Below are 19,253 nucleotides of genomic sequence, written 5' to 3'. Positions count from 1 at the left end.
GTCCTGCACAATTAACACCATATTCCTGCTGCAAGGCCAGTGAAGCCCAGCTATAAATGATCCTGTTGGAGACAGTTTGGAGGGGCTCCATGTTGGCATTAGGAATTTTTGCAGGCAGGTAGCAGGGCTCAAAGCAACAGCTCAGCTCTGAAGTGAAGCTTCCATTCTTTCCTGGTAGAAGAACTGAGCAGGACCTGATCCTGGAGGGATTCAGAACTAGACAGATTTTCAGGCAAAGACCTTAGCCCAGAAGAACACGGCTTGGACTGACTTCTAAAAATCAACTGGACGTTCTCAAAGATGGAGAGAGAGAGCAGAGCTTCCCAGACTTCAGTGGGCATACAAATACTGTGGGGCTGTTTTTAAAATGCAGATTTTGATTCAGTAGTAGGTGTAGCCTGAGATGCTGTATGTCTAACAAGCTCCCAATAATGCAGGGGACACTCATACTCCTTTGATGAGCAAGAACATAGATGCTGCATGTTGGGGAAACCTGATTTACGCACTTGCCTTAATTTACAAGGCAAATCAGAAAGTCGAGAGGGACTGCTGAGAATCCTCAGTAGAACAGACTCCTGCCAATTCTGGACTTGCTCAGGGGTCTAAACGGCAACAAAGGCAACAGCAGGTGTCTATGGAAGGGAGAAGTTGCTGTGGGTTCTTTCTGTTTTTTACTCATAGGTTGCAAGATATGTGCAGATTTTTAAAAACACAGATTCTCTTAGACCAGGAATCAGAATATATAAGAGAAAATGTTCCTATTTATATAGCTTCGCACATAACTCCAATCATCAGCCAAATGACTCCAGTGAAGCCCTGTCTGCATGGGGACAGCTGGAGCTGAAGCTTGGCCGCTGTGCTGGGAAAGTAGGATAGGGGCGATAGAGTGAAGAGGAGCCTGATGTAGTTTTTATCTTGTGATTTTACTTTATGCACACTGCCATTTTGTGCTTGCAAAAGAATTACTAACACTTGGACTTAATTGGTTTTTAAGAATTACTATTTCCTGTTTTAGTTTCCTTTAGCCCTGGCTGGCATGTGTGCGCGAGCACGTGTGTGTGCATGTGTGCGTGTGTGCACGTGCATGCTATAACCTCACTTGTGCTCAATTTCGAGTCCTAGCAAAATGACATCAGAAGCTTCTCATTTATAGCTTAAGTAAGCATTCTGAAAACTCAGAACTTACCTTGCCAGAACTCTTAAAGAAGAAATCACTGATCCAAAGAAGTCCAAGGCAAAAGCATGATGTGTCTTGTTTGTTTCTTACCTGCTATTTACTCCCACTTAGTCCAGAGACTGATTTCCTGGGTCATAATTGAGACCTAATTGAATAAAGAAGAAAAGCCCATTACTCTGAGAGAGCAGGTTATGTGACCTGAGGATAAGTCAGGATCCAGAAGGCATTTCCTCCAGACTACTTCTTATGAAGCTGTTACTCAATTTTTCACATTAAAAGACATCCCCTAGACAGAATCAGCAAAGACAGGATAAGACGAAGAAAAATGACACTGCAGTTCTCCAAGAAAACAAAACCCATTTCCAAATGCTGCCCATCAGCTCAAGCCATTCATCTTCTCAATGCTTTCATGTCATCTTATTTTACTTCAATCAAAAATCCACCAGGCGGTGATACACCTTTTGAATGTCTGGACAGCACCGTAGATGCCACTGCTACTCAATGATTCTAAGCTTGGAGACTCTAAGTAAAACTGAAGGAAAAGGAAGTTCCAAAAGGGACTGGCAAATTAGGAGATATGTCACCAGATGCTTATTGAAGCAAACAGAAATAGTAGAAAAAGTAGACAGAAGTTGAATTACTAGAAGATCAAGATTTGTTTTTTCTTTTTCTTTTCTTTTGCATTTATTTGATTATTTATTTTAACATTTTTATTGAGTAATAGTCATTTTACAATGTTGTGTCAAATTCCAGTGTAGAGCACAATTTTTCAGTTATACATGAACATACATATATTCATTGTCACATTTTTTTTTCGCTGTGAGCTACCACAAGATCTTGTATATATTTCCCTGTGTTATACAGTATAATCTTGTTTATCTATAAGAGATTTGTATTTTTATCCAAAAATGTGATGTGTTTCAGCTATTATACTTCAGTGCTTTGGTTGGAATTCAGGTGAACACTATTTAAAATAAGCAGGATATATAATATCTGTATTTATCCATCAAATAAACTGAAGAGAACCTCTATTATTCTGCTTTCTCATCTTTAAAATGAGAACTCTAAGGGTAGTTTCAGGAATTAAGCTAGGTATATATACCACTTAGCATATGCCTGGTTCAGAATAGGTGCTCAGTAATTGTTAGCTATTATCAAATATTTAAAAGGATTGCTTCAGTGCACAAAAATAATTAACAAAAAATTAAACTGTGAACTTTCTCAGTATTATAAAGCATGCAAAAATTAGATATATTCTTAAACTTTTAGGATCTAGGGAGCTAAGTTGTAAATTTGTAGATGGCTATTCATTCTTAACTCATATTTTGAGTACATGTTATTTTATGAAGTTTCTACTCAAAATTCATTATATCCACCTAATATAATGCCTTGTGAGTGAAAGAGATTAGTAAACTAAGACTAAAGATATAGTGGGATAAAAGCAAGAAATTAGTATGTGTAAGAGGATCACTGAGAAGGGGCAACTTACTCAAATTTTTCTTGGAGGAGAGAAAATTTAGATCAGAAAAGTCTTGACAGTGAGAAAACTTTCAAGTTGAAGAATCAGCATGTGGAAAATGCAGAAGCAATAAATGCACCATGCAATTCCAGGAGCCAAAGCTATTGAACATGGTGAAGGAAAGGCTGCGTGTCTGGTAACAATACAGAAGTAGGGAGCAGTGGGATTCCTGAGCCAAGTCAAGGCACTTAATGCCTTTAAATCACAAAAATAACATTTCAACTTTGTATTTTAGTAAGATCACCATGGTGGCAGTATGGAGGATGGGTTAGTGGTGTCAGTCTCTGGTATAATGACCTAAAAATTATCTATCTGTGAAATGCTGTTCATCTGCATTGCAGCTCCATATAATATAATCAGAATGAAGGTTTCCAAGTTGATTCTTCAGCAGTATACCCAAGGACATCCAGATAACCTATCTCAATCCAGCTGTAGACAAAAATATGATCCCTGGGTGGGATTTTGAAAATATTCTCACCTGACAGCCTCTATTCTCTGAGAAGTGCACAGCAAGGACCTTTATTAAGAGTGAGGCGGAGGGGAGGGTATAGCTCAAGTGGTAGAGCGCATGCTTGACATGCATGAGGCCCCAGGTTCAATGCTCAGCACCTCCTCCAAATAGAAATAAATGAATAAACCGAATTTTTTTTTTTTTAAAAGAGTGAAGCAGATAGAGTTGGATTCTTGTTTCAGGGCTTAAAAATCTGATGAGTTCACTGAATTAATCACATCAAGAAAGTGTGCTACTGTCCATGGTAAAAGGATTACTGAAGATTTCAGTGACCATTGCATCAGGGTTATTCTTGTCTTTTCAGAGCACCCTGAGGGGTTCCCAACTCTGAAGCCTCTAGACTGCACGACAATGAAAATACAAAGTGCCCAAGAAACCTATTCTTCACTTCAGTATTAAGTTGAATCATACGAAATTACCGATTTTGTCAGATTTTTAACTTCAGAACTAGCAGTTTTATATGGTTCAACCTAGTAATGTTTTATATGTACTGAGAACCTCAAATATTTTGAAAAATGAATTGAAGCAAATTCACACCAAGATAGCTGCAGACACTCCACTCGGCTAGAAAACGGGATTTCTGCATTTCCAGTGCCCCCTCTCATCCCGAGACTGCTGAAGACGTGTCTACTGACAAAGATCGTCTCCCCGACCAAACTCTAATCAGGCTCCTCTGAGCTGGTTTTCAACTTGGCCTTAACTCTGGACTTCCATGTCTGTCTCAGCATTGTCCACTTTTAGCAAGACTCCTGCTAAATCATTTTAGGAAGAATCTCAGCCCTTCAATATTTGATCACCCGAGATCTGTGATTGGGTTCCTCTCCCCTCCACCATCTCCTCCCTGCCACGGAGGCGATGACTGATCACCCTGGATTACCTTCAAGCAAGAATCCCGCTAGGTGAATTTAGGCAGAATCCGTCCTTACCCCTGATGTTTCCCCTGAGTAATTTTCCATCCTGCTCCTTAACTGTAAATCCCCACTTTTCCTTGTTGTGCGCGGAGTGAAACCCAAACTCTGTGTCCCACAGCGAGACCCCATTGCAGTGGTCCCTGCACATATGGCCATAAATCCTCTGAATAAAGTTTGCTTCCCCATTTTTTAACATGTGTCACAAGTAATTTTTCTTTAACATGGCTAACCATGAGGAAGGGCAAACCAGCCCAGCCAGAAGCTGCTGCCCTCGGTGAAAATCATGTTCCTGGTTAATTGCTCCCTGCTGTTGACTTTTACTACTAACACTCCTCAACTAACCGTAGACTCAAAATTAACCTACCTGCCTTTAGCTGGACTCTCCCAGGCCTGTGTGTAAGGCTCTAATTTCTGTCAAAATCAGGGCCAAATCCATTCTGCCTCTGATCTCGTTTCCACAGTCGACTGCACGCCTCTCAGGTCATCTGTCACTGACCACGCTCAACCTTCCACATGTCTGCCTGTCCTCTCCATAGACCCACATCTCTTCCCTCCTTCCCTTTCTACACTTTTCCAGGGTACTCCTGGGGGCTCCCTCTCAGATCAGCCACCTTTCATGTGGATGCTCAAGGCAGTCTGAATCAGGATGTACATAGTTTAAGCAACCTCACTGTGGCTGGAGTTCCAAGCTGCGTTTCCCAGCCCAGCTTTATCAGAAATTATTTTCATATTTGAGATCTATTTCAGCTCTGATGCCCCCTGTAGGGGAACGGTTAAGTCTGACATGTCAGTGACTCCAACAAAAACGGACAGCCATTAACATCCCCTCATTTCCTGCCATGTTCTATCTTAAAACCCCTCAGACTTCATTTCCCTTCTTGTTCTTCCTAAATAAAGTTCATGGTACATCATTACATTAAATTCTCTGGAAAATATTCTTGCCCCTTGCATTAAAAATATAATTTGATCGAAATAATCAATTCATTATTATCAGCCTAAAGAAAGATTAAATCTAGGAATCTAATTTCTCCCCCATTTGAGAAGGAGAAAAATAGGCAGACAATCAGAGACACAAATGGTAGCCGAAAAGTAACTTTTTCTGCCAGAGTCTTGTATTTTTAGATAATATTCTCCATCTTCACACCATCTACTTAATGACGGGTGGTTTCACAATTTCCTGAGATATTGCCTTTCAGTTAAACACCAAGCCCCGCAGCCAAGCCTTACTTTCTTCTTTCCCAATGGTTTCTCCACTTTCAAAGTAGGTTGTGGCTAACTCAGGGATCACCTTCCAGAACGATGAGACAAGTAAGAGTACCACTTAAATTGGTTTGGGGCCCAAAGGTCTCAGTGTCTGGAGTGCCTCAAGGTTTCTGTGGTTGAAAATTATGCTCATTGCAAATCATTGCCAAGGTGTCAAATGAAAAATTCTAGGAAGCCCAAGGATTTCAGGGTACTGTATGGTTAGAGGGAATGGATCTGCCCATATTCTGGCCAAAGACTTTTCTCTGATGCTAGCACAAGGCCAGTATGCCTTAAATGGATCCCTTTTAATGATTAGCAAAATATTGGAGAAAAAGAATTTGCCACAGGGGAGTAACTCTCTGCACCTCGCTCATACTTTGTCAGCTTCGTAAAGAACTGGGCATTCTTTTGGGAACAATGTAGGGTAGGGAGAGCTGCAAACGGAAGGTGGATCATGTCACAGTTTATTTCCCTTCTTGGTCTTATTTCCACTCCACTGTTGGTCCTGGTACAGAATTTATGTAAGTAGAAATCTTATCTATAGCAGAGAACACTAGCTGTTAATCAAAATTTATGTTCTTTTCTTTCCAACAAGAACCCACTTCCCAGACTCTTCTGGAGTTGGGTGTGGCCATGGGCTTAAGGTCTAGACAGTCAAATCAGAGCACATACTGTGCTGTGTCTGGACCATGGTTTTCTAAGAAGAAACTTTCTTAGAAAGAAAGCACTTTCTCCAGACGTTTTCCCTTTTCATTGGCTAGGTGGGCCTAAGGGGAAGGCAGAGCCACAGAAGGGAGTCCATGAACCCCTGTGTGCAGAAGAACCCCCATCAACCAGGAACACTTGGTTGGATTCTTCCATGCACAAGAGAGAAACTTCTATCATATTTATCCTTACACATTTCTGTCTCTGTGGCCTAGCTTATTCAGTATGTTTACCAGATTCACTTAACTCCTTATAAAGGTTTAATGGAGATCTTGTATTTATTCAGGAATATTTTGTCCACAATTATCAAAAACAGTATGGAGATTACTTTTAAAACTAAAAATAGACTTGCCCTGTGATCCAGCATTCCCACTCCTGGGCATATATATGAAGGAAGCTCTAATTCAAAAAGACACATGCACTCCAGTGTTCACAGAAACATTATTTACAACTGCCAAGACATGGAAACAACATAAATGTCCACCAACAGAAGACTGGATGAAGAAATTGTGATCAATTTATGTATCTATACAATGGAATACTACTCAGCCATAAAAAAGAATAAAATAATGCCATTTGCAGCAACATGGATGGATCTGGAGATTGTCATTCTAAGTAAAGTAAGCCAGAAATAGAAAGAAAAATACCATATGATATCACTTGTATGTGTAATCTAAAAAAATTACACAAATGAACTTATTTACAAAACTTACTTACAAAACTTATTCACAGATATAGAAAATAAACTTATGGTTACCAGAGGGGAAAGGGGTTGGGAAGGGATAAATTTGGGAGTTCGAGATTTGCAAATACTAACTACTGTATATAAAATAGCTAAACAACAAGTTTCTTCTGTATAGTGCAGGGAACTATATTCAATTATCTTGTAATAACCTATAATGAAAAAGAACATGAAAAGGAATATATGTTGTATGTGTATGTATGACTGAAACATTACACTTTACACCAGAAACTGAGACACTGTAAACTGACTATACTTCAATAATAAAAAAAAGAATACTTTGTCCAGCTTGAAAACAAAACCACTGGCCCATGTGTGCAGGGGAACTTTTCAAGACTCTGGTTCTTACCATTTTAGTGCTACCATGCACAGTCTCACGGTGAATGATTTATTCCGTATAACTATGCTCATTTGAAAAGCTCAGATTTCACACTCAGCTTTATATTCCCTGTTTCAAGTGTGTTTAGTTGTTTCAGAACAACTGTTGCTGAACCTGTTTAGGTTCGTAGTAATCCAAACCTAGAAGGGAAGACATTTCAGTAACCACAGTACATATTATCTTTCATAGATATGGCTCCTCAGCCCAAACCAGAGTGTGTGTAAAGCTCTGTTTTTTTGGTCAATTGCTTAATTACCATGTTTCATTTGTCTTTGATTTGGTGAATTTTGAGGGATGAGAGAAGGGAGGATATGAGGAGCTATAAAACCCAAAACAGGATCTTTTTTCAACTTGAAAGGGCATGGAAACTTCTTGCTGTAACTTCATGGTAACATTAGACCTTTTTGCTTAGAACATGGGCTAGGGTAATGAATGTACTACCAACAACTACATCTGCCAAGCCCTTTATAGCTTTTCTGATTTTATTTAATCTTCACAATCTGGGGAGATAGCAGGAAGGGAGCTTTGACTCTGGGATTCCACTTGAAGAAACTGAGATGCAGAGAAAGTAAGTGATAAACCCGAGGCAGTGTGACGATAACACAGATGGCCTATGTCCACTGTGTTCTTTTTTGTGTTATATGATACAGTGCTTCTCAGCCTCCAAGTGTACCATTCACATGTATGTCCTACGTTATCATTTTCTCTAAGATGGGGGATCTGTATGAGCTGATTTCAAAGGTTCCTTCAGTTGATGTGTTTTATGACTGCATTCTGCTATCTGCTTTCCTATAAAAAAAAAGACTCTAGGTTTCCATACTGCTGAAGGCCTAGGGTTTTCTTTTCTGCTAATTCTGTCTTCACAATGTTGAAAAGGGTTCAAGTTTTATTTACTGAAGAGTCCCTTCTTCATTTCTCTTCACTCAACATTGATTTCATGCCCTTAAATACATTATGCTTGAAGCTGTGATTTTCCTCTGGAATCAAGCCAGGAACGAAGTTAATCTCAGCCCATTACGCTTCTAATGCTTAGCTTCACCTCAGGATGTTTTCCAAAGTACTTAGAATTCATTATTCCTTATAGGACCTAGCAGTTTACCAAGTTTCCACTTTGTTTAAAATTAGTGTGACCATATAATTTATTATCTTAACCAGGATACTTTTAGTGGGAAAAGAGGCTCTATTAATAATTATGCTGGGACAACTGGCATTAACTGGGACTGTCCCAATCAAATAGGCACATATGTTCACCCAGTTAAAAGGCATCTCTTGGCGGGGGGGGGGGGGGGGGGGGAAGGAGGGTGTGCTATGGCTCTAATGCCTATCACCAGTCCTCTCCCTTGTTATCTTCTACTTTAGCATCTAGTTATTTTTTCTCATGTCTTTTATCAAAATATATGAGAACAACGTTTATTTACGTATATCTATATTCCTCACTAGACTTTTTGTTGCATAAGGCAGGAACTAACACCAACCACAGCACTTAACACATAGCAGGTGCTCAATAAATGCTTGTTAGATGAAGGAATAAATAAATAGACAAACCTCCTACTCAAAGGCATCTGACTGATTATTCAAGAAGGTTTCAAAATAAATAAGATTTTTGCAAAGAAAAGACAATGCCAGAGATTGGGCTTCTTTGATAGATTTCATACCTAAATATAGCTGCTTTGTATTTTTAGTGTCTGGAGTAAAACCCACCATTTTCCTCAACAATGGTCAGCAGTAGGTTTTGTGCTGAGAAACATTTAAGTTCAGTGGCATTTCAAAATGTATTAATAGCAAATGTAAAGTGTAATGAAATTTTTTTTTCTCTTCAAGTGGAATGGGGCCAGAGTGGTTTCCTGGCTGCTCTGGGAGCTCCCCACCCCCAAGGGGAGGGTCAGGCTTTGGGTGCAGAACAAAGGCTTCAGGGGCCATTCATCACCTGCGATGAGCAACAAAATTCTACCAGATCAATAAACTGGGAAGGTTTTAGAGGACTGACTCACATGACTCAAACTCAGAAGAGCCCAATTAATGGACTGGGATGCCAACTGTAAACTTTACAAATAAAATTACACCAGGAGTACCAGAATACCCATGGGTACTGGTCAGCACAATCTCTCCCGTGGAGATAAGTGAATTGGTGCCCAAAGGCTGCTTAGGATTATAGACTCCAGGTATGTAGTTGCAAGATCTTAATGCCACTGGAATCAAGCTTTGAGAGTGTGGAGTGCTCAGGTACTCCAGGGATGTAAATAATGTCAGGGACTTGGAGAGCCAACTTGCAGAAATACTCATATCTGCTCTTTGCAGAACCCTCCATACTATACAAAGGCAGATAGCATAAATTTTTCTAGTTTTAATATGTGATTTTAAATTGTATGTAATAACACACACAGTAAACTATGATGAAATTTTTTTTTAACATTTTAAACAAGAGAGTAGGATCCAATAAGGGGAAAAAAGAGTGGGGAGGACTTGATGTTTGCATGGAAAATACAAATCTGTTTGAAAACCCATATGCTTGGCAGAGATGGGTTGTAAATTTGAGCCTGAGCTTTCCAGTAGCCAGGATAGAGAAAAGAAAACCAAAATTGATCAATTCTTTCTCTCCAGTTCCCATTTATCATCTCCTCATGCCTGACATGTCACCAAATAACTAATTAAGTTATATCCTGGTTTCAGAGAGTGGATGGGATTGGAAGACTAGTTTTTCCAGGTACAGGTTTACAAATCATCTCCTAGGGAAGGTACTTCTACATGTGCATGACTTAATCCTTACTTCAGTTCAGTGGGTGTTTGTTTCTTACTATTTCCAAATTCTGTAAGATTATTTCTAAACTTGGAAACAGAGCCCTCTGTACTGACTCCAATAAATTACTTAATAATAATTATAAAGACATGGTATATTCTTAGGTGAAGTATAAGCATCTAAGCTTTCTGATATGTAAGCCACAGATCTTTTTTTTAAGGAAGAAACACTTTTATCCCCCTACCACATTATAGCCAATTATAATTGAGGTAATACCCTGACTCATTCCTCTTTTGCATGATGAGAAAGTGGAATTCTTTCCATGATGAGCCAGTTCCTTAGGTTCCTTCTTAAAACATGATATGGAACATGAGATAAATATCACTTTACTACAGAGTAGTGATTCTCAACTGCGGTCTTCCTCCTCTCTTCTCCCCATTTTGGAGCCAGATGAGATGTGCTGCTGTGATTTGGGCATGTGTCGTGTTCCTCAGGTGTGTTGAGGTTGTAACTTGGTTGAAAATCACTGCCATAGACAACATGATTTGGGTAAAGACTGACATTTTTAATAATGAAGTTACCTTAACTTGGCCATTCACTGAGACTCAGGAATGTTTTTTGTTTTATAAGTTTATTCTTAGAACTGTATTTGTGTTATAGTGATCTAAACTATGTTTTCGAAAAGAGAATTACTAAAAGTTCATATTTGTCCATACTTTAACATACTAAATTTCAAAGCTGTATATGTACAGATACAGACAAAGAACGAAGGAAAGTCCAGCAGCAAAATAAAGAAAACTCTATGGCAAACATGTGTCAAATTTCCATAAGCTTCTACACCACTAGGAATTTTCAATGGACATTCTTATTTAAATGGTATGGTTTCATTTGTAAGTTCAGTGTAAAGAAGGTGAAATCTGTGTAGGAAGGAAAACAGGAAGGCACATAAACATATCTGAAAAACATAATTAATACGTCACGCAGAAGGTGACATATTGCTAACTTCCCCAGCCAAGGATGGATAACAATCTTCATAATGTTCAGGGACTGCATTCAATTAGACATCAGATAATTCCATCCCTCATTAGAGATAATCAGTGTCTAGAGATTAGATTGATAGGTGTTTCTAAAATTTTGGCTAGAATTATATAGAAGAAAGTACACTAGAATTGTAGAAAAATAATGAAGAAATTATTCAGTAAAAACATTCACAACCAGCTTACATGTAAAAACACTACTCCCTCCTACCTCACTACAGGATCAGGTCTTATTTATAAGAATTTTTTTACTCTAAAACATACTGTGTCTGAGGGCAAAATGTAATGCAAAAGATCTTATTTATAAAAAACTTAACCAATGCATGGCCCCATAGAGATTTTTATAAGTTTAATTTTCTGATTTAGTAAATGATGACATTACAGCTTGTGAGGGATGGAGCATGAACTTCAAATCTCCAAAGCCTAAGCTCTAAACTCTTCTGTTATATGGCTACAATAAGTGCAGAAGTGTGTGTGTGTGTGTGTGTGTGTGTGTGTGTGTGTGTGTGTGTGTGTGTATTTTCCTAGGACTAGGGTCTTTGTTTTTTATCAGATTCTCACAGGGTTTGTAACTTTCAAAAGGGTAAGATTTATTGTTCTAATGGCCAATTTGATAATTTGTATATAGCCACATGGTTAACAGGGTAAGACTAGGACAAATATAATTAAAATTCAGAAGCTTAGCTTACTAGTAATAGAGGAAGATGCTGATTGTGTAAAAAAAGAAAACACAGCACAGACTTAGAAAACATAAGTTAACAAGAAGCCCTTAGTAACAATCTTACTAAACCAAAACAAGAAATTAGTAAGTAAGAATTAGTTGCAGAATTTCCCAGATTCAGAGTAAAGAACTGTACGGATAAGTGACTACATATTGGTCAGGTACCACAGTATCTCACAGTTTGGAGAGTTTCAGTTCATGACAATATTTAGCATTAGTCTTGTTTAGATTGGGATTTGCACGCACCCTTATTGGCATCTGGGTAGATATTAGGAAAATAAGGACCTCAGAATGCTGTCAAATTATTATCTATTCTATTCTCAGTTGAAATTATTTGAAACTCAAAAATCTAAAAATATTTATTGGTCTCTAATTTCTATACCCCATACAAGGACTAACATTTTCAGAACCATTTCCATAAGTGAAGAGTACTGTGCTTTTCCTGTTCTGCATGTGTAGCATCTGACCTTGCTGATGAAATAAGCAACAGGAATTTGGTGTCATAGGAATGAGGCCTAGAATACGGATTACCTATGTCTTTGATCCGTAGACTCACATCCGCCACTTGTGTTAATTTTAGACATAAGTAGGATTAATTAGATAGGAACTAAATGTGACTGGGCAATAAGTACTGGTGATCTGCTCATATGAAGAGATAGGAACAGAGTTGAAATTAGAATTCTGAATCTTGGCCCTTGTACTGGTTGTTCTTCCTCCTGGCGGCCGTGTTCCTGCTCATAGATACAAGGGGTTCCAGAGAGACCGTGCTACAGTTCACAGCAAAGAAAGGCAGCATGAAGTGGTCCTCTGATGGCTGATGGTCTGGGGCAAAACCCACAGCAATTTGTGAGGAATTCTGATACTGTATTAATTTGTCAGCAAATCACTTTTCTTAACTGAGACTTCTCTTTCTAGCTCCTAGGAATCTGACTTGCTACATTCTTAGGGAGGGAAATGTGGACCTTCCAGGAGAATTTTTTTTTAAAGGCTGAGAAGTGCCACAGAAAATGTGATTTAAAGCAAAGAAGAAGGGGGAGAAATAGCACTTGTATGATTTGTATGTGTATGTTAAGCCTGTGTGTGAACTGTTTGGCTATAAAAAAAAGAATGAGTACAATATGTGAATGTATAACCTTCTAAGTGATTATTTTTTTGTTAAAGTTGAAGTCAATTTTTCATTCCAATTTTTTGAAGCCTTTTTCATTTTATAGTTTGGATTCCAGCATTTCTGAAGCATTTATTTGTTCATTAGTTATCATAAAGGGAAGGTCAAAAATGGTATTTAGCCAAACATCTGCTTTATTCAAACGTATTAAAAATATCTAGCATATTTTTAATAAGTATATGCAAGAGCTACAGATATACAGAGCAATAAACAAACTGAATGTTTTATCTCTAAAATTTTTAGCATACACCCGTTTTCTTTGCTTTGGGCTGGGGTCACTCCTGACTTCAGTGAGAGTTATCCCGTTTTTCCTCTCTCAGGGCCATACAATAAGTAGGCTGTCAATACAATTTATGCATAAATAAATAAACAGGTGCTCCCCACCCCCTTTCCCCCCTGGTAACCATAAGTTTGTTTTCTATGTCTGTGAGTCTGTCTCTGTTTTGTAAATAGGTTTATTTGTGTCTTTAAACATTTTTTTAAATAAATGGGGTGGTGAGGGGTAAATTGGGAGTTTGGAGTTTATAGATACAGCTGCTATATATAAAATAGATGAACAACAAGGTCCTAGAGTATAGCACAGGAAACTATACTCAATAACTTGTAATGGCCTATAATGAATATTCTTTTTCATTATATATATATTTCATTATATATATATATATATATGAATTACTATGCTTTACACCAAAAATTAATACAACAGTGTAAACAGTCTATACTTCAATAAAAAAATTTTTTTAAAAGGTGTTGACTATTGTTAGAGAAAAAGACTATTTTTTTCAAAAAAAAATTTGCTTGAATCAATGTGTCACAAAATTTCGTGTGTGTTTTTTTTAAGGATCTGTAAAAAAAATGACACAATGAGTTTGTGTTGCTTATATACTGGTAGATTCACAGAATAAAACTAGTGAAGATGTAGTGAAATAATCATCATGGTGCTGGAGAGTCTATTAAAGCTTAGATCACCTAACTCAGTTTCCTACTAGAAACATATAAAAACAAACACAATTTCCTATAAAAACAAAGTGCATTAATATAATTTCATGCCTCAAAGGATAACATAAGGTCTGAGTTTAAGGTTACTTTTCACAGTAGACAAAATTAACCTTCTGTTAAAAAAAAAGCAGAAAATACAGGAAAGCTTGTTATCCTTCTCAGCAAATAGACTAAAGACTGAATTTGTGGTCCCTTTGGTGACAAAATATAGACTATGTTTAGATCTAACTTGAACAGGACCTTCTTTCCAAGTGGCTAATGAACTTTAACCTTTACACTCTTACGGTAGTTCATTTAAAGAGTTACCAACCTTTGGTTTCACATTTACAAAATAGGTTAACGACTAGACCAGTGTTTTGCACTGATAAATTATGTAAGTTTCCCCAAATTGTTCACTAAATACTGCTGTGGCTTGGAGCATATGGTTTTACACACAATTTTAACCCAAATGGAATAAAAATGGTTGGGGCTTACAATTTTTGTTTTTTTACACTATCTATTCTATAGCAACACCTGGGAATAAATTCTCAGGTGATACTGGCATTTATAGTACAAAATCTGCCATAAAACTACCGATCTATTGCAAATTCAGAAGCAACTCAGCAGCTATAGAGTTATACTAGTTTCCTATCACTGCTGTGACAAATTACCACAAATTTTGTGGCTTAAAATGACACAAATTTATTATTTGACAATTCTAGAAGGCAGAAGTCACTTGGCTAAAATCAAGCCTGTAGGCTGGGCTGCTGTTCCTTCTGAAGGCTCTAGGGGAGAACCTGTTCCCTTGACTGTCCAATTTTCTGGGGCTTCCTGATTTCTCAAGTCATGGCCCCCTCCTCCATCTTCAAAATACACAGTGTAGCATCCGTCTCTTTCACCTTTAAGGATCCATGTGATTACAATGAGCCCACTTGGAAAATCCAGAATAATATCTCCATCTAAAAACCCTCAATTTAATCACACCTACAAAACCCCTTTTGATGGGTTAGGTGACATTCACAAGTTTCCAGGATTAGGACATGCACATTTTTGGCTGGGGGGAGTTGGGTAGGGAGTCACTCTTCTCTTCTTCCTAGCACAAGAATGTTGGCAACATTTTATTATTTTTAAAATTAAAATAATTACAACTTTAATTGTACAAATACTATAGAAATACTCTTATATAAAAGACTAGATAAATTTAAATTTCTTCACTTTCTCTCCCATCCAGTAATCTCAGAAGTAACCACTATTGCTCATTTAGTTTACAACCTTTACTATTTTTGTTTTTAACATGCCCACATACATTTATATGTAGCTAAAGATCTATAGTTTAGTTTGTGGTTTTCTTTATTTTTTTCTTTCTTTTTTTTTTTTCAACTTTTTAAATAAATCCTTTGGGATTTTAATATAAATACTTTGAGGTTAGAGATGAGTCTCTTTAGTAACATTAATACGTTTACAATATTTAATCTTCCCATCCTGGAACACGGTTTATTGTTCCTTTTTCCCCCTAGTTCTTATTTTAAGGACTTCAGTTAAGTTTTACATGTTTTTTTCTCTTGAGGTCTTTTTGGTTTGCTACATTTAATGTTTGTTGTTGTTGTTGTTGACATGGTGAATGTAATTATTTTTCTATTGCATTTTCTAATAAACTATTACTGAATTACAAGAAAGTTATTGACTTTTTTGTGTGTGCATTGTTCCAATATCTACCCATCTTGATGCATTCTGTAAGTTCTAAATGTTGTAAATTTATTTTCTTGGTTGTTTTACAGAGCAAATGAGATTATCTGAAAATAATGAGAATTTTACCATTAACCATTCTTAACGAGAACTATATTCTTTCATCAATGCACTTAAGACTATAAATTTACTTCTAGGTTCCATATTAGCTGCATCTACCAAGTATTAATATGTACTATTTGATTGTTGTTCAATTCTAAATATTGCAGTCCACTTTTTTTTATTATGATAGGAACAGATACCCAGAGATCTACCCTCAACATTTTTTTAAGTGTACAGGCAGTATTGTTAACTGTTAGCACAATGTTGTACAGCACATCTATAGAACTTATTCACCTTGCATAACTGAAACTTTATACCCCTTGAACAGCAATTCTCCAATTCCCCCTTCCCTTAGCCCCTGGAAATCACATTCCACTTCCCGCTTCTGTCAGTTTGACTATTTTAGATAACTTATATAAATGGAATTATGCAGTATTTGTCTTTCTGTAACTGGCCTATTTCACTTAGCATACTATTCTCAAGATTCAGCCATTTTGTCAACGTAAGGCAAGATTTCTTTCATTTTTTATGGCTGAATGATATTTCATTGTCTGTGTAGATCACATTTTCTTTATCTATTAGTCAGTCAATGGACATTTAGGTGGTTTCCACATCTTGGCTTTTGTGAATAATACTATAATGAATATGAGCGCAGATATCTTTTTGAGATTCAGATTTCAACTTTTTTGGATAAAAACCCCAAAGTGAGATTGCTGGAATATACAGTCATTCTATTCTTAATTTTTTGAGGAAACTTCATGCTGTTTTCCATAGCAGCTGCACAATTGTACATTATCATTAACAATGTACAAGTATTCTAATTTCTTCATATTCTTGTCAAAATTTTCCTTTTTTTTTGATAATGGACATTGTAACAAGTATGAGATAATACCTCATTGTGCATTTCACTGATGATTAGTAATGCTGAGCATTTTTAATATATCTGTTACCGATCTGCATGCTTTCTTTCAAGAAATGTCTAAGTTCTTTGCCCATTTTTAAATTGAGTTATTTGGTTTGTCTCTTTCTTTTTTTTTTTTTTTTTTTTTTTTTTGCTCAAATGCGTGGTTTAGAAATATTCTCTCCTACTCCATTGGTTGTCTTTCACTCTGTTGTTCCCTTTGCAGAGCAGAAGCTTTTTAGTTTGCTATGGTCTCACTTGTCTGTTTTTGCTTTTGTTGCATTCTATTTTGAATGAGCTGTCTCTCTCCCTGTTAAATATTCCTCCCTATATCCATTAGATTTATAATCACTCCTTCAGATCCTGTGGGGTTCCTATTATAGAAACAGGCGGTGTTTTAGGATTCCTCTTCTGTGGTGACATTGAAACTATCAAAGATGCTGTCACCCAACCAGTAATTCCTGAGTCTTGGCCTAGGTCCTCCCATCTCCTTAGTTGCAACTCCAGACAGGGCACTTCCTTTGCCTTTTCAGGTGAGCCCCATCAAAGCCCCTGATTTTAAGGAATAAGCCTTATTTTGTTACATGGAAAACTTTAAGTTCCCAGTAATTCATAGGTGCTGAACACTACCATCAATGTCTGATTTTGGATTTGAACACCATCAGACCTGCACTGTCAGCCCTGCTCAATGCTGTGCTTCTAGTTTGTGGACTTGTTAATATTTTTTTTTGAATCTAGGTGATTTACTTATTTTATCTGTTTCTGTTTTATCTATCACTGGGACAGAAAGGTTACATTAAGTTATGGCCTTGCCCTCTGTTTCCCTTGGTCAGAGACGACAACTCTTGTGTACCTTGATGGCTTCCCTGCTCATGAGGTCACCCTTACTCTGTACCTTCAGTGCTCCTTGTTCCTTGTTTTCAGAGGAAGACTTGCTCCTGCTCTGAGAGACTGACTCACTACTGTCATATCTAAACCTAGTTCTTGATGGTGTTCTCGGATCTTGCTCTTTCAGTTACCCTCTGATTTTTGAGCTCTCTTTCTCTGCTGCTTTTCCTTTCTGAATGAAAACATGCTAAGGCCTCCTTTTGATAAAACAAACACCAAGAACAAACAACCAATATTCCTTTCGTTCACCCTGTTACTCCCTTGAAAGATACGGCTCTTTTTTCTCTTTAGTGTTGTTAAACATTTTGGAGGAATATTACACAGAGCGAAATCTACTTTTTCCCCTCCCATTTTATCATGCTGTTTGCAGTCTGGGTTATATTATAAGCAAACTTCCCTCCCAAAAGTCATTGATAAATCTTTATAGAGCAAATATAATGCCCATTTCTTAGTTTTCATCTTTTTTTTTTTTGATTCAAAGATTTATTGAGCCAACTAGGGAGATACAAAGGTGATTAAAACATTGTCAAAGAGGTGAGGCAGATGCACAAGTAATAAAAAGCAAAGTGTAAGGTTCACTGAATCCCAGCAGTCAAAAGAAAGTGCTTTAGGAGAGAGATCAAGAGATTGCTTCCAGCCTGGAAGGGGGTGTGGGTAGGTGGCAAATCAGGAAAGGGGATTGATATTAAAATAGAAGACTTCAGTCTGGATTGTTGATGATACTCAGTATGGACTATATTTCTCTCCCTTTCCTCTCTCCCCATCTTTGGGCTTAATTTACCAGTAGTGCCCAGGATTGTTCAATGTGCTTTTTCTACACTTGCTTGCATTTTTGCTTTAATGTCTTCTATAGAACTAGGTCCTTTTGGTGTTTTAGGAGTTTTTTCCTGTTTTTTGAAGGATTCTTGACCTTTTGATCTTGGTGTTGATGGTTTTGAGTCTTTTCCATTCTGGTTTGATTTTTGTGCATTTTTGGCTGGAGTATCTCATATAGATTTCTTTACTTGAGCTTTTTCTTCAGCTTCCTCATCATCAAAATCATCATCATCATCATCATCATCATCATCTTCATCTTCATCTTCATCAGCAGCAAGTTTTACTTTTTTCTGTGGAACCTTGCTACCACTTCCAGGGGCAGAACGCTTTCCAGATATACTTAGGAGTTTCACATCCTCCTCTTCTTCATCTTCTGACTCTGCATCTTCCTCCACAGCTACTAAGTGCTGTCCACTAATATGCACAGGCCCTGAACCACACTTCAACCGTAAGACCACAGGTGGTGTTATTTCAAAGCCCCCAAGAGAAACTGTTGGCTGTACAGACATTTTTAAAGTCGCCAGTGTCACTTTAATTGGACTGCCTTCGTAATTCATTGCCTCTGCTTCAACAATGTGCAATTCATCCTTTGCACCAGCCCCTAAACTGACCGTTCTTAAAGATAATTGGTGCTCATTTTCATCATTATCCACCTTAAAGTGATAATCTTTGTCGGCCTTTAGTTCACAACCAAAAAGATAGTTCTGAGGCCTCAGGGGGCTCATGTCCATGTCCATCGAATATTCCATGAGTTGGTGGCACGCACTTAGGTGGGAGAGAAGACGGATGGAGATAAACCACCACTGTTCCGGAGAACAGCCGCGCAGGACGGAATCACACCAGGACAGTTTTCATCTTTTTTAACCTCTCTATAGTACATCAAGGTGCTGCCACCCCTTCCTGCTTATAACACATCCCTACTTCTGTAGGTCTTCTCCCAAGATTCTTGGCTTAACCCTTAGTCTTTTTCTATCTACAGTTTTCCTCTTGGCATCTTCAGTTGCTGTCATTTTACCTTTTTAACAGATGATCT

The 19,253-nt window shown here is 37.6% G+C and overlaps 1 long non-coding RNA gene and 1 pseudogene across 1 annotated transcript in view; both read right to left on the bottom strand.

Moving 5' to 3' along the window:
* Positions 1–1,186: 1,186 nt before the first annotated feature.
* The window catches only part of LOC123613272 (uncharacterized), an 80,965-nt gene continuing 62,898 nt past the window's right edge, over positions 1,187–19,253 (bottom strand). Inside the window, exon 3 of the long non-coding RNA XR_006720634.2 lies at positions 1,187–1,322. This is a non-coding gene — a long non-coding RNA (uncharacterized LOC123613272). The remainder of the gene's footprint in view (positions 1,323–19,253) is intronic.
* On the bottom strand, positions 18,060–19,058 carry LOC105082063 (nucleophosmin pseudogene; annotated as a pseudogene).

This window comes from Camelus bactrianus, chromosome 3, assembly GCF_048773025.1.
Source record: "Camelus bactrianus isolate YW-2024 breed Bactrian camel chromosome 3, ASM4877302v1, whole genome shotgun sequence".
Lineage (NCBI taxonomy): Eukaryota > Metazoa > Chordata > Mammalia > Artiodactyla > Camelidae > Camelus > Camelus bactrianus.
Note: the sequence above shows the minus strand (reverse complement) of the source record. Positions and strands in the feature narration are given on the sequence as shown.